The sequence below is a fragment of the Triturus cristatus genome, chromosome 9 (genome assembly GCF_964204655.1).
Source record: "Triturus cristatus chromosome 9, aTriCri1.1, whole genome shotgun sequence".
NCBI lineage: Eukaryota > Metazoa > Chordata > Amphibia > Caudata > Salamandridae > Triturus > Triturus cristatus.
In genome coordinates, this window is record NC_140592.1 from 807,418,815 (window position 1) to 807,435,595 (window position 16,781).

Genomic DNA, 16,781 nt, shown 5'->3' on the forward strand with positions numbered 1-16,781 from the left:
TCTAGCCCGAGAGAAGATTGCAGATAGAAATGGTTTGGCCCGTTCTATTGTGCACTGGTGCCTATCCTTGCTGTTTAAGGTACTTGAACTGTGATTTTGTCACCGTTTTTCTGGTTGTAAATAGAAACAGGTTTCCATTGCCTTGATCAAGTTTCACCATGTGGCCAGTTCTTCATAGTAGTTCATAGGGGTTTCTGGGTAGTTCCTCGTCGCCTCTTCCTACCCTGTATGAACTCCCTCCATGTGCACAAAGCAGTCCTAATCATTCTACTGGGTCTTCAGATGCTGAACTTCCATGCTTACCAGTTAATGATGGGAATACAGGATGTGTTTCTGACATGAGTTTGGTGTTTTCCACAGCTGCACCTTGCAATAAAACTATATACTATCAACCAGTTTTGGAGGAGCTTACCTGCTCTCCTTTGCCCAACGAGGTCTGTGCTTTTATTCAGATTGCCACTGGTTATTTTGTCAACATTGATGATTTTTCTTCTGACTCTTCACATTCCTCCTTGTGTAGTGCTCGTGCATTTTTCCTTTGGCTGAAACAGACTCATCTTATACCTTAATGGTCCTACTCCTGGATTTTTCTTTCATTATTTTTTCTCTTCCTATGAATTGGATTTATTATATTTTTCTTTCTGCTATTGAATGGACACTATCTCCCAGATCATATTTCGCCAGAACTAGTAGCTGAGGTGCTTATGCCCTATTCTTTATCACTTATGGTCCGAAGAGACTTGTTCTTGGTGAACATTACTGCATTTGCTGTCCATAATGGTATTGTTTAAGATAACGTTCCCTATGACATATTTCCTCCAACAGAAACATTGCAAATTCCATATCTTTTTAAAGTTACTATAGATGATGTTATTATCACAGGTTCTAATACAGGTGAATGGGATGTTATGATTGCTGTCTGACTTAGAATCGTCTGAATTAGAATAGTACACTGTATTTGAGAATGAGGATTTGTATTTAATTCCACAAAACATGGTGAAACGCTTTGTTACCATCATTATGCACATCACTATTTACACAGAGCTAGTACTCTACTTGCTGTTTTTAATTATGTACAGTGGGAACACTGCCTGACACCACCTATGGGTAGTTCTAAAACATATTTAAGAAGTTCCTTTATTTTTCTGGTTATGTCCCTACAGAGTCCAAAGAAAGATTCCCCTTTTTGGCACATGTAAGAAACCTCACAAACTCATACAAGTATCAAAATCAATCAATCACCAGAACAAGACACCCGAATCAGTCAGAAAAGGCAGACTATAGACTGGAGTGACATCTGTTCTCTGAAAAATCAAATATCAGTATCTCCACTGAGGAGAATAGTTGATTTTGGTCTTTTGTCTTCCTTTCTATTTTGGATAAGAAAACATCTTTCTTACCTGTGTTCTCCCTAAGTTTTTTTTTTTTGTAAAGTTTTTATTGTGCAGAGAAAAAGGGTACAAGCACGGGCCTACAACCTCCTGGGCCGGCCGCTAGTATTCAAAAATGATCGAGCAGGTCAAAAAACATTGACTGGCCCACAGGGGCTCCGCTAAATTACAGAAGATCAGACTGCACAAAAGGGACTTCAGGATATACCCTTTTTACATAAATATCAACAAAAGTAAAGAAAAACAAAAAGCAAGGCGAAAAACATTGAAAGGGCGTCTAACCACAGTAGAGGAACTCCACACCCGACCACCCTAGGGTGGTCAATAAAAAGGAGGGGAATCTGAGAGGGAGGGGGGGGCCACGGGAAAACCAAATCTATACACAGATGAACAAATTAAGCAAGGAACCCTCAAGGATCAGGGGGACAAGGCAACCTCAGACGTATCCACCAGGGGGGGAGAACAGATAGTCCCTCGATACACATTCCACTGACCCCAGATTCTACCCCACGCCCCCGGTTTACCACGAGCCACATACACCGTCTTCTCCCTGAACATGCACCAGTCCATGTTCTCCTTCCATACGGACACGGTGGGAGGCCGTTGGGAACCCCAAAGCTGCGCAATATCTCTCTTCGCGATCATGTTCCCAAGGGCCACCCACCGAGCCTGGGCCGCATTATAGTCATTGGGCTCCCACACATTCAGAACACATCGGCGCACCTCCGGCAACAGAGCGACCCCAGTGACTCGTTTCATAACATCATGCACCTGGCGCCAATATTCCGCCACCTCGCGGCACTCCCAGAGGATGTGGAGAAAGGTGGCACTGAGCCCGCAGCCACGCTTACAGAGCCCGTCGTCAGAAAACCCCATCGAGACCAAACGGGGACCCGTCACATAGACACGATGGAGAATCTTAAGCTGGACCAGACGGAGACGGGCCGGGATGGCAACCTCCTTAGGGTATGACAGCGCAGACTGCCAGTCCTCGTCGTCCAACTCAACCCCATCACCCGTCCACGCCTCCCGAAGTCGCACCAAGAGATCAGCCCGATTATTTATTAATTTTTTATAAATCAGGGAGATAGTACTGTCGGGGACGTGTCCGTCGAGCATACGGTCCTCGAGAGGCGAAGAAACAGGGACCGTGGTCCCCTCCCCAAAGACCGAGAGCAGGGCGTGCCGAACCTGGGCATAGCGGAAGAACTCCCTTTCACTAAGCTCGTACTCGCTCTGAAGCGCCGCGAAGGATTTAACCGCGCCTTTAACCCATAGGTCCCCCACTCTGCTAATGCCGATCGTATCCCAGTGCTCAAAGCCTTTCGTTGTCCAGAGGCTTCCCAAGCGCTCTGAGGCGAATAAAGGAGTAGCACACGTTAAACGCTCACTCCAGCCCACAGCTACATTCGCCGCCTTCCACACCCGTACCGCAATCCTAGTAGGGCCCGTGAGGGTCCTTCCGACAGATCGAGAGTAAAGCACTCTGTTATAGTTACCGCCGGGAAGCAGGAATTTATCCATCTCATATGCCGGGTTCGAACCAGGAGCGTACGTAGCATGGTTAATGGCAGCCAGCTGGGAGGCCCAATAGTACCTTCTAATGTCAGGAAGCGCGATGCCCCCGTCATACCAGGGAAGAGTCAGCTTTGCCAAAGCGATGCGCGCACGACCGTCCCAAACCAGTCTCCTCTGCAAACTCTCCACTTCCCTAAAGTAGGCCGCCGGAATGATATCGAAGGAGTTCTGGAGTGCGTAAAGAAATCTGGGAAGGGACATCATTTTAAACAGTGCTGCGCGACCAAGTGGAGACAAGGACAACTTACACCACCGAGCCGTATCCACCCTCAAACGCCGGAGGGGAGACAGGAGATTCTGCTCGTAGCGGGCCGCCGGGTCCAACGAAACATACACCCCCAAGTATTTAAAGCCGGATTGAGATGTTTGGATCGGAAGCCGAGGCGGCAAGAGAGGAAGGCCACCGGAGATAGGATACACGTAAGATTTGGACCAGTTAATTATCAAACCCGAATTTCTCCCGAAGGAAGTAAGAACATCAAAAAGCACATTGAGCGACTTCCGCGGCGAGGTGAGGTACAAAAGAATGTCATCCGCGTACAACGAGACCCGATCCTCGAAGCCCGGGGCCCACCGGATCCCTCTGATCGAGGGCTCCCAGCGGAGCCAGGCAGCGAGCGGCTCCAAGGCGAGAACAAAGAGCAGAGGGGACAACGGGCACCCCTGCCTAGTACCCCTCCCGAGAGCGAAGGGCCGAGAAACCCGCCCATTGACAACTACCTGAGCCATTGGTCCGGCATAGAGGAGCTTAACCCAACTAATAAATCCCTCCCCAAAGCCAAACTTCGCCAATACGGCCCAAAGGAATGGCCACTCGATGGTATCAAAGGCCATCGTGGCGTCTAAGGAAACCAATATGGCCGGTTCAGAGAAGGACTCCGCCCTAGCGAGGACGCCATGGAGACGCCGCAAGTTGAGAGCGGTATTACGATGCGGGATAAAGCCGCATTGGTCCGGATGTATCAGATCACATATAACTCTCAGCAAGCGATTAGCGAGGACCTTGGCAAGGATTTTCGGTTCGGCATTTAGTAGGGAAATAGGCCTATATGAGGCACAGCGGTCTCGTGGCTTACCGTCCTTGGGAATCACAACTATGGTAGCCAGACGCTGGTCGTCGGGAAGGGAACCCCGCTCGAGCGACTCCAGAAACATACGACGGAGGAAGGGCGCGATTTTATCCGGGCGTAGTTTATACAGTTCAATCGGCAATCCGTTGGGGCCCATAGCCTTGCCCGAGCGAAGGGAACGAATCGCGGTAGCGATCTCGTCGACAGACAGGGAGGCCTTCATCTGCTCACGATCCTCGACGGATAAGCCGGGCAAGGCAATATCCCGCAGCAAGAGACGGGAGTCATCCTCATCTCTATCAGATCCCGGGGAGTACACCGCCCGGAGGTGGTCAGCAAAACACTCCACAATCTCACCCGGGTCAGTCACACACACTCCATCCGAAACCCGAAGCTCCGGGACCACACGATTCACTCTCTCCTTCTTGTCCAACCAAGCAATCAGTTTACCCGCCTTGTCCCCGGCATCATACAACCTACCCTGCTGCTCCCTATACATGGTCTTGGCAGCGTCAGTAACAAGAGACTTATATTCAAACTGCTTCAAGCTGAGGGCGTGAAGCCCGTCCTGAGTGACACCCGTCTCCAAAGCTGCCTCCAGCCCCGATACTTCAGTCTCCAGCTTCACCACCGCCTCATTCTTAACCCTCTTAGCCTCCACTATCTGGGATAGGGCATGCCCGCGGAGCACTGCTTTGAAGGCTTCCCACAGGGACACTGAGGACAACACCGACCCCTCATTCTCGAGAAAATACAGATCAATCGACTTAACGAGGCTATCACGAATTTTGGGGTCTCGCAAGTACCAAGGGTTAATAGGGGCGATCCGCCCAGCGGACCGCGTCCCGGTGTCAAAAAGCAACCACAGCGGGGAATGATCAGAGATACCCCGGGCCAGGTGCTTAACCTCTCGAATCCGGGCAGTCTGGGCCGCGGGCATAAGAAAATAATCCAATCTGGAAAGACTCCCATGGGCCCCAGAGTGAAATGAGTACTGACACTGTGTCGGATGCATTAACCTCCAACAATCCACCAGACCGAGGGTATCCAAGAGCCCGCCGAGCCACGCCTGGGCAGCAGGGAGGGCCCTGGGCGGGTGGCGATCCAAATCTCCCGAAACGACCGAATTAAAATCCCCACCCAAAAGCAAAAGACTCTCAGGAAGCTCAAGCAGCATACGACCCAAGTCTGAGAAAGTGGAGTTCTGGAGGCCCGGGGGAACATAAACCGAAACCAAGGAAAGAGACTGTCCCTCCCACCTCCCAGTCAGGGCCGCATAGCGCCCTCTATCGTCTAGGACAACCCTGGTGATCTCTAGCGGAAGTGAAGATCGTAGGAGAATGCCCACCCCTCTAGAGCCGGTGGTGAAACCGGAATGGGCCACGAGTCGGTAGCCCCCCCTGTTCATGGCATGACAAACATTACCAACCAAATGCGTCTCCTGTAAGAATACCACATCAGGAGTCAAACGACGCAAATATTGCAGCACAACACCCCGTTTGATACGATCCCCCAATCCATTGACGTTCCAAGACATCAATCTCAACCCGTCCCCCCCCATCCCCTCCAGTAGATCAAGGGTCCCCCAACAAATAGCGCGACACCTGAGACTGAAACAGAGCCAATACCTCGCCTTGAAAACAAAAAACACAAATCCAAACAACCCCTCCCGCCCACCAACCCCCCCCCCGAATTCAACTCCCCCCACCCTGCACCCCTGCGGTTCATAAAACCACCCCAACTTGCAGTGTGCCTGTCACCCTAACAACCCCATTCTACGAAAAGACCCCGGAGGAGGAAAGGGACCCGTCCCTGCCCGCCCCCAACACAGATCATAATTAAACAAAATGTACAAAAGAAGTAGAACCCAGCTGAACCAAACAAAATGTCAAAGTCAAGGACCAAAAGTCACTCCAAAAGAGGCCCGCCACCCTCGGCACCACCAGAAGGCCCAGGCCGGTCACCCCGGTCCGGTAGAGAATCCAGCCAGTCACTCACAGTCGCAGGACAGTCAAAAAAGGTAGTCCGGTCTTCGTATTCCACTCGGAGCCTAGCAGGAAAAAGCATAGAGTACTTAAGACCCAGGTCCCGGAGACGGCGCTTCACCCCCTGGAAGCCCATCCGCTGCTTCTGGACAAGTTGGGTGAAGTCCGGGAAAAAGTTAACGGATGAGTTCTCATATCGGACCGGGCCATGTACCCGTGAGGCCTGCAGGATTGCATCTCGGTCTCTGTAGTGAAAAAGTTTTGCAACAATAGGCCTCGGGGGAGCCCCCGGCCGCGGCCGACCGCCCGGGACTCGATGGGCCCGCTCCACGGCAAAGAACTTACTCAGGCCAGTGGTGGAAAGCTGGTTGAGGATGAGATCCTCAACCATAAGATCAACCGGGCGATTGTCGGAGGTCTCTGGAACACCTATGACGCGGATGTTATTGCGTCGAGCCCGTCCCTCGAAGTCCTCCAGCCGCCGGACCATCAGGTCGTTGGCCGACTTGAGGTCGCCAAGAGCAGTCTGCAGGTCCGACACATCCGTACCAAGGGTGGACGTCCGCAAATCCAGCGATTGAACCCTCTCATTGGTCTTAGAGAGATCCGCCCGGATTAGCGTAACATCAATGGCCACCGTGTCGATTTTACGGGCCAAGGCCTCGTACTGCTTAGCGATGGTCTCCTTGATGCCATTAATGGCGCCCATGATGTCCTGCAATGACAAATCCGGAGGGACGGACGGAACACCACCAGCGTCATCCGGGAGAACACTGGCCGTCCCAGGGGACCCTTTACCTTGAGTGTAGCGGTCCATGTTGTTAGTCTGGACTGGTCCCCCACGTAGGGATGTCTTGGTCTTACGCCTCTCGGGATCCCCCTTGCCACCCATGTTGAACCACGCTCGCCGAAGGGGACCACCGAGCAAGCGGCGAGGGGGCACAGGCGAAGCAGTCAAGAGCCGTACCAGAGACCGCAATGTGGCGGTACGAGAGGATCAAAGTCAATGGGCACACTGGTATCAGGCGGAGGCAAAGGCACCAAGCGAAGGCCGAGTGAAAACCCCCGCCGCACAAAGCAACTCTACAGTCCAGCCACTCAGAGATCCAATAGTGAAACCGAAAGTGATGGGGCGGCCGCTGGCACAGCCCCGATGCCGTTGTTGTTCAACTATGCCCCGGCTCCACAGTTCACCTTCGCACCGGGCACAGCCATCAGTTGGGCCTCAAAAGTTCAAACCACCGTAGATCAGGTCTCCCAGGTCCGATTCGGTTTCTGAAAAGAGTTTAGGGTTCAGCCAACGTTCATCTTCCAGAATCCGTCAACCAAGTCAGGATAAAGTCAGGATAAATTCCGAGGAGCAGCGAGGGTCCGGGGAGCCCTGTGCTCACGCGACCATCTTGGATGCGTGCTAGGCTCCTCCCCCCTGTTCTCCCTATGTTTTGAATTGTTTTTTATTGTATTTTTTTATTGCTTGTTCACTCTACAACAAATATAACGTCAAGTTGTGTTTTTAACGTTTTGTAATTGTCACACATTTCTGCTATTGTGTCATTGTTTTTAATAAAATACAGGAATTCTACTCACAACAATTTTGGACTGGGTTCAGATTCGGGTGTCTTGTTCTGGTGATTGATTGATTTTGATACTTGTATGAGTTTGTGAGGTTTCTTACATGTGCCAAAAAGGGGAATCTTTCTTTGGACTATTGTCTTTTGGTGCTCTACCCCTTTTTGTGGTATAGGGCCCCTCTCTTTAACTTTGTATTATGTCCCTACAGATCCGGTACCATATTTCTATAAGCGTACACCTTCCCCAGCAAAGAAAACTATGCTCACACAAACAAAATTGATTTATTCCAAATGATTTATTTCCTGGCTAGCCCTACATGCCTATGGATATTGGAAAGAAAATATTGAGCCTAATTCAGTTTCAGACATCCCTGGCAGGTCCAGGGCACTGATGCTTTATTTAGGGTTTTTCTGATCTCCGACAAATTATATTTTTTATAAAAAATGTTTATTAATTTTGTTTAAAGACCTTACAAGGGAGAGAATGTGGCCTAACGGCTAGGGCGGTCGACCTCAGAGCTGGGGACCAAGGTTCAAGTCTGGGCATGGACGCTCAACATTCTTTGATTCTGGCCAAATCACTTAATCTCCATGTGCCTAACAAAAAAAATTAATGTGTCTGTCTGTAAAGTAACTGGTGCTCTTGTAAAGTGGTCTGATACCTTTGGGTCATGTTTGCGCTATATGAAACTAAAAAAAATGGATGTGACAAGAAGCAATATATCATAACAAAGGAATTGTCAGGGTGCATAAATTAGACAAATGATATTTTTAAACAAAAAAAAACAACAGACTACATTTATCAGCTTGGTTAATATTAAAAATTGAGGGGATGTGGCCTAACAGCTAAAGTGGCTGACTTTGAAGCTGGGGAACCTGGTTTGAGTCTGGCAGGAAGCTCAAACACCCTGTGATTCTGGGCAAATCACTTAATCTCCCTGTGCCTAAAAAATGAATGTGTCCGTCTGTAATGCAAATGGTGCTCATGTAAAGTGCTCTGATATCTTCGGGTCGAGTTTGCTCAATATAAAAATGCAAAAAAATAACACCAAGCGTTCCAACTGTTGCAAAATTTGATAACTGACATAAGTTTAATAATTTCGCAGCTCAATGAGATGGAGCACAATGGTACTTAGAATTCATCATTTTCTAGTTCAGGTGGATGGTTATTATGGTCCGTTGATACCAATGGCAGCAATGGCTGTTTCTTAAACTCTTCCAAGGGGTTTACATCAAGCAGGCCAGACCTGTGGCAAATTCAGTCACAATACTGGGGAGTAGTTACTCCTTACAGCATAGGAAAGTTATGCCAGCAATGTTAGCACATTCCATCGTGTCCGCTGTTAAAGACCACTTATCACTCCTTTCTGATAATATGGATTTGCAGGATTTCTTGTTGGGTCCCAGAGCTCCTTGTTCTAAACATTTTATATATGCCACTTATAATGAAATTTGGAAAATTTCCCAACAGGAAGCTGCCGAAGAACTATTAAGACAAATTGATAAGGTAATTTATAAAAAGCTTTGGCAGTTGTCAATAATGGGATGTCCACATTGTCCACTTGTATTTATTTTTTGAATAATATTGTTTCATCTACATTTGATATCATACAGAATGACATCTCTATGCTTCAAAATGGCCAAAGTCAGTTGAGATCGATTATACAGTTAAGTTGGACTTTGCAGGTTTTGAAATCAAATTGAGTGCCATAGAAATATATGAATGCAGCTGAATTGTTTTTGCTTTATAATTTGACATGCATGCAGAAAGTTATGGCTTGTAAATGTAAATGTGTTGTACTTGTATAGCGCACTGTTACCCTAGGGTGTCCTGGCACTGTACTCATACCGCTGTGGAACCCTTCCTGGCTTTTCCCTGTGAAATGTCCACTCCTGGGCACCCCCAAGGTGAAGCCAGTCATCCCAGCGCTGTTGGAGCCGTTGTGGAGATTAAGCATGCTATTGCCCAGAGTTGCAGAGTGGGACCCATGATTAGAATAGGCACCGAGGCGAGAATTAACAGGTCCGAGGAAATTGAGCCCAAGACCCGCTGAGGCGGGAATTGAACCCTGGTCCCGGGCCAGACCTCTGCATCAGGGTCTGCCGCTCTAACCATTGTAAAGAAGCAACCTACACTAAGATGAATAAAGAACATTTGGAAATGTTGCCTTTTACTGTAGCTGAAACCCCATCTGTCATCTGGCTCATCCATGGGTTCATCTCACTTCCTATCCCCACGGTTCATTTCACGTCATGTCTTAGACATTTTTCAGTGGGCAGATATGAGGATATAAGTGCACATTTTTCAGATCAAGCTTGGTTTCTCCCTTTTGACTACAGATCGATGCATGAGAACAAAGAGGTTTTTGTTAGTCTACAGGAGGGTGGAACTTCTTTGGGTCACTCCTTCATTTGTAAAGAGATAACACTCCATGGCATTTGTAATGCATCCATGGCTAACCTTGTGTGTTATTTGAAGGGTGGTCCCGTACCATACCACAAATCCAGTAATTGAATCTGGATTTCTTTCTACATTTCAAACTGTCCTAGGAGTTATTCTGTTTTTTGTACACTCGTTGTTTTCAATCGTTTTTGGAGGTTTTCCGAATGTGCTATTTCTTCAGGTTACTATTTTGGTTCCATCTTTGTTGCTCAATAATGGATGTCCCACAACAAGTTCTGATGAGTGTGCTCTCGACTTGTCCCGTGAAATCTAATTGTCCCAGTCTCCGGACATATATCAGCTTGTGCTTCCTTTGCAGCTGCATCAGTTGTGTTGTACTGTGATTCTGCTCCCTTTGCTGCAAGATGCCTACTATGAGCTGCCTTTCGAAATACTGTATGCTCCCTTGACTTTTGGTTCCTCTTCGGAGGCTTCACTCCTGCCACTGTTGCCTTTGAATTCTGTTGAAAGGGCTGCAGATGACTCTCTTTGTCCCTTGGATCTCATTCTTCCAGCCTCTGAAGATGTGTTGTTTGCGGCTGAGGGTTCAATCCTGGGCCCCAACAACATTCTGGATATGGATGCCTTGAACATGTTGGAGATGCTGCATTTCAATTCGGATGCCTCCTAGACTCTTTAATCAGCTTTTTTGGTTTTATGAAATGCTTTTTCTTCATTTTTCTTATCTTGCGTGCTTTTTCTAATTTGGCACTTTTTTGTATAGCTTTTACAATCTAGTTATGCTGTTAGAGTGTTGATGTAAACTCAAGGCTTTTTTACATATATTAATTGCTATTGGTTATTTTTCTATAATTTTTCTCTGTTGCTTACATTTAGTCTGTCTTCATTCTAGCTTTTCATTTTAACTTAGTGTCTTTTTCTAATGCTGGTTGGCACATGTTTTCCTTAATGTGAGAATGTGCCATGCATGCATTTATTTCTGATAGACATTGTCCCCCTGGAGTCTGCACATTTAGTTCCCGGGTCACACAACTTAGAACACAACGCCTTGTTTTATTTAATGTTTGCTTGTAAGAAACAACTATTTCTCCCAAGACCAATAAACAATATTGTTCTGCACCTCTGGCACAGTGTGATAAGCTTCCAGTTGTATTATTTAAACAGTGTCCATGCTGAAGTTGGTAAGAGGTTCACTTCCGGACATCAGCATGGAAATCAGTTGGGACTGAGATGCAGTTCAGCTATCCCTGACCTTCATGCTTAAAAGGAAGATAGCTGTGCAAAAGAGGTGTGCAGGCCTGCAACACTCTGACGGGTGCATTTGTTAATGAACAGAGACTGGCTTCCTGACATACAGTAGCAAGGTAAGGGGTTAAGTCACTCTAACAGACCTGGCAGATGGGTACTCCTAACATTCTCTCTTTAGCATAGGGAAATTAGTAATAGATAGGAATAATCTTAGTAACATTATGAACAATTAACATGGTTGAAATGTTTGTGTTTTTCACAATTCTAATAAAGCTTATAACATTGATGTGTTTCACCTTTCTGATAACCACAGTTCATGTTTTATTTACAAAGATTAGAGTATTTTAATAAACATTTGAAAATGCATTATCGTATTTTTTCTGTGTGACATCTTGGGCATGCAAAAGTGACAAATGAAAGGAATAGATCTGTTTCCACAAATTCCTTGGGCTTTTAGAGTCTTGTTCGAGGTTACCAACAACATCTATAACTGTAAGATTAGGAGTTTAAATCTGGTAAAGCTCATAGCCTAACAAACCAACATTGCTGATTATATAAGAAGACTCAGTCTCTGTAAATTCATAGGAACCGTACTAGGAAGGGAGAAACTGGTCCAGGGTTGCTTGTGTTCTGGTTCAGGGAAGTACTGGCTTGGCAGTTCAGAATGGACTGTTCCCATTGGAGCAGGGTCAAGACTGACTTGCATATAGCTGGGTCCAATTTGAGATGGCATGGTGCGCAAAATAACGATGGCTGGAATGCATCCCAAGTAATTACCAATGAATGGGATTATGTCAAGAATTCCATCTATCACCTTTTTTTGTATACTAAAATGCAATATGGGCAGGCTGAATTTTTCCACTCTAAAACCGACATTGTTTTTTGCAATTAGAATAACTGATTTTGGGCCTGGGCTCGGCCGCTACCCAGTGAAACCTACCAAATCCTGAATCTTTTTTAAACTAGGAACCCGGGGATGTCCAAGGTGGTGTACCTTGTGTGGATTCCCTGATGCTGTTTTACCCAAAATGCCCTGCACACAGCAAAATCTGCCTAAAATTATGTATTTTTCCTATATTTCTGTGACAAAAAGTTCTGGAACATGCACAAATCCATAAACTTCCTACTAACTAATGTTTTCGCATTTGTCCAGATAAAAACCCTACTTCACATGTGCGGCTGGGCCTAGTGCCCGCTACAGGAAAGGTTCAATCCTGAGACAATGTGAGTCAGACACTGAGTCCTTGGTGTCTAGTGGACTATATGCCCCTGGGGCAGAAAGACTGTACTGCCTCTTCTGGAGTTGGGGCCTGGCCCAATATCAGCGCCTCCCCCTTACGTCCTCTTGTTTTGGTGCCAAATGTAAAATCCTGGTACCTAGTGGGCTTTCTGCGTCTGGGAAGGTCAAACCCCATTCTGTCCACTGGGTGGGCTGGGGGGGCAAGGGGCAGAAATTGGAAGTACCACACCCTTTGTTTTGCCCTAATGTAAAATCTTTAGTGTCTACGTGGCATTTTACACCTCCTACACAGGGCAGATTAGGGGCAAACCACTTAATCGGGACAAACCTATCTACCCAAGGAGGACAGAAAGACTCTATTGCCTATTCTGGCATGGGGGTATTACCTGCTGCCACACTGGGCCGTCCCTATAATTTTGTTTGTTTTGGCTCCAATTTTCAAATACCTAGTGTCTACTGTCCTGTCTGCCGCACCACAGAGGGCAAATTGGTGCAGCTCCCATCTATCCCCTGTTAGGGGACAGAAAAACTGTTTTATTCTTCTGGGGTAGGGCTATGGCCAAATGCCATGGTAGGATGCCCCACCCCTTTTTTGCTTCAGTGTAAAAACTCTGGCATCTTGTGGGTTTTCTACCTCCTCAATGGCAGATATAGACAAACACCCAATCCGGGACAACTTATCTGCCACACAGGGGGACAAAATGGCTGTTATTGCCTTTTTGAGGTGGGGGCATGACCCTATATCAGGGTGGCCCACTTTCACCCTATAGCCCCTTTTTTAATAAAAAAAAATGTCTGGTGTCTAGTGGGCTTCCAGAAGGGGCAGAAAGACTGTCTTTTCAACTTTAGGGGTGAGGATGTGACCCTATGTAAAGGTGGACCACCCTACCCTCTTTTTTAGGTCTTACCTGTGACTGTGCAGGCATTGTCGCTTGTAAGTCATTTTGTTAGCTTATAGTGGATTTAGAGCCCGCCACGGGTTGGTTTCACGTCACTAATTTTCTTGTTCAGCGCTTGCTAACTTCACTTCCTCTTCTTGTGTTTATCCCTCCCCTGAAGCATGGCCAAAGTACTTCTATTCCTCCACTGTTCACACTTTCAGAGCTACTTTTTTCTTTTAGTGTAAACACTCCATAGCAGGCATGTGTTTGCAGGTTGTCTCCCTCACATGCTTCTACACCTATTCTGCTCTGTGTTGTTGCTTTCCCCTCATAACAATTCTCTATGTGATTGTTTTCCCCTTTCCACACTCCTGTCCCTCTCTGTGTTGTTGCTTGCCCCTCCTACTCCCCTGTCCCTCTCTGAGTTACTTGCCCCCTCCCATCCCTCTCCTTGTTGTTGCATGCCCTCTTTGTCCTGCTCTGTTGTTGCTTGCCTCCTCAAATCCTCTTTGTTGCCTGCCCCCTCCATCCCTACCATCCCTCTGTGTTGTTGCTTGATGCTCCCCTCCTGCTCCATCCCGTTGCTTGTACCTTTTCGTACTGTTGCTTGCCCATTGCAACCCATCCCATGTTGCTGCTTGAACCCTCCATCCTCATTCTGCATTGTTACTTACACCCTACCACCTTGTTCCTCTTTGTTGTTTGTCCCCCACCCTGCTCCATCCAGTTGCTTCCTTAATCCACCTCCATTGCCAGCCGTGACCCGTGCAGGTAAGAGTGGTGAGGTGGTGGGGCAGGGAGGAGTGGGATTTTGATGGACAATGACGATGGGAAATTAATTATTTTTTTAATTTTGCCTCATCGTCGTCCGTCGAAATCACCCCCACCACCCTTACCTGCACGGGCTGCAGCTGCCCATTGCTCGACCATCCAGTCACGTCCCACATTGTTGTTTGCCGGCACACACACTCTCACCTCATTCTGCTTCGTTGCTTGCCCCCGCATTGTTTGCCACCTCCTACCCTATCCTACATTGCCTCTTGCCACCTTTCGCATTGTTGCTTACCCAATCTGCATTATTGCTTGCCCCCTTCCGCCCCATCACACATTCTTGCTTGCCCCATCCCACCCCATCCTGCATTGCTACTTGCCTCCTTCCACCCCATCCCATAACTTTGTTTGACCCCTCTCAGCCTACTGTTCCACCAGCAAAAAAAGCATTGGCAAGGCCAATAGTTATCACCCACACAACCTATTGGCTTTGTCAATGGTGTAGCCATGTTACACAGTAGCACTGCCCACATCATGTTTTTTTTAATTTTTATTGCTAGCAGGTGGGTGAGCCGGGAGGCATATACATCCTCCATGCTGCACAACCTCCTTCCCTCTGAAATGTGCTCTGCCCTCCGGCCGGCAATTAAATTTGTTTTTAAAGTGCTGCAACGCAGCCAATGCTGGCAATGTCTTATATCTTTAAAAAAAAAATTCAGCCGTGCTGCAGAGCAGTTGGCTAAGAACATTGACTAAACAATAGCTCACATAGGAGAGACCTATTGGCTTTGCCAATTCTATTTTTTTATCTATTTATTTTACATCCCTGGAGGATAGTGCCATTCTTCCCCCAAAACTCCCCCAGATCCCTCTCTCCACCCCAGGAGGAGAGGGCAGATTGGTGGCAAATACCTCTATTCACACCCATTAGGAGCAGCAGAAACACAGATCATGCCTATGGAGGAGCAAAGGCCCATGACGCTGGGGGATGCTTCCCACCCAAAACAATAATCCCTGGTGTTTAGTGTAATCACACAACAGCTGTTTCGCTGCTGCTCAGCACTTTTTCGTGACCATTATTTCCACAGAACCCTGCTGCGTCAGTTGTGAGTGCTATGGACGTGGAGGTCTCATTTATTGCATCCAAGTGGTTAAAGTGCTGCCCTGAAGGCTGAAATCGGCATGGAGACACCCATGGTAGCCCTGCTAAGCTACATCATAGATATCCCAGCTGGAGTGCGTAAACTCTCTGCCATCCTGCTGACCAAGCACAGAGTGGCAACGCAATGGGGCCACTCCATGCCTGTCTTGTTAAAGATTGGCTGCAGGATGCTGCATACTGTCAGGAACAATTAGATCCCTTCTGGATGTTTCCTCCACCATAACTGCATTCCAAAGACCTAAGAGGGTCATTTGGGATGTACTTGGCTCTTCGGAATGAGAGTGAGGGGTGGGGATCAGCGACCCAGCCAGACTTTGGACTGCGTTGTTCCGATGTCCAAGATTTGTGGGGATGTTGATGGTTCTTTTTGACTGGGGTACAAAGGTCTGAATTGGTGAACTGATTACTAAAAATAAGTATTTCAGTTTGAGTCTGTAGAACTGAGCATATACAAGAAGGGAGGACATAAGGCAGGAGGGGGTAAATGGTTAATGTGGTGCAACAAATAGGTCTTGCACTTGTTACAGAGCAATCCCTCTTACATTTATTTCCAATGGTATGTACTTGTCAATATTCCTGTTTGGTTGTCATATCTGGATCTCAATAAAATATAATCTTTTTTTAAAACTGGCATTTGAGCTCACTATTAAAGTAGGTGGCAACTCGAAATAAATAGTCTTAAGCAACTGCAGGGCAGTGGAGGGGTTCTGTGGCTCGGATGAGCTCCCCGCCTTTTAAATCCATTATCGTAAAGTACAAACTCTTCCATTAAACACTTCAAATTGTCTTTTGCGCCCACTTTAATGTACAATAAATCATAAACTACTCTATAGCGAATGAGTGAAAAGAAGGTTGCCAGGCGGAGGAAGTATCCAATGTCAGGTTTTATCACTACAGAGTTCTACCTCCAAATACGCAGGGATGAAGAAGACTACAGTGTGATCGGAGTTGAGAGAAACTGAGATTGCATAAGCAGTAGCGGCTCAAACACACATGTGCTTGAACACAGGAAATGCATACCCACCTCCCACTACACTGTTCAAAGCACAGGAACAAAAATAGCATGCGATAAACCGAGAAGCATATTCCAAAGCACAAATATGTATTGCATAGTTAAAACCAAACCATTACAATGTGAATTAGAAATACTCATTGAAATCACATTAAAACAGACCCCTGATCTAAAAATTTAAACAACACAACTATAAAAATATGCATAACATCAAAGAGTGCAAAAGTACTCAGATGCAGCCAGCCATGAAAATAAAGAAATTAGGTTAGTCACGGTTGTAGATAAAGTGCAAAAAATAAACGTTGCCGAGCCTTGATCTACTGATAAGTAAGTACTAACATACGCTTATAATTTAACCAGTCATTGAAAGATGCAAAAAATACTCAGTGCATGACTTAAAAAAACAAAAATTAAAAAAGCAATTTGTCATGGTTCTCAGCTAGCTGGAGAATGTATAACTAACAAGCC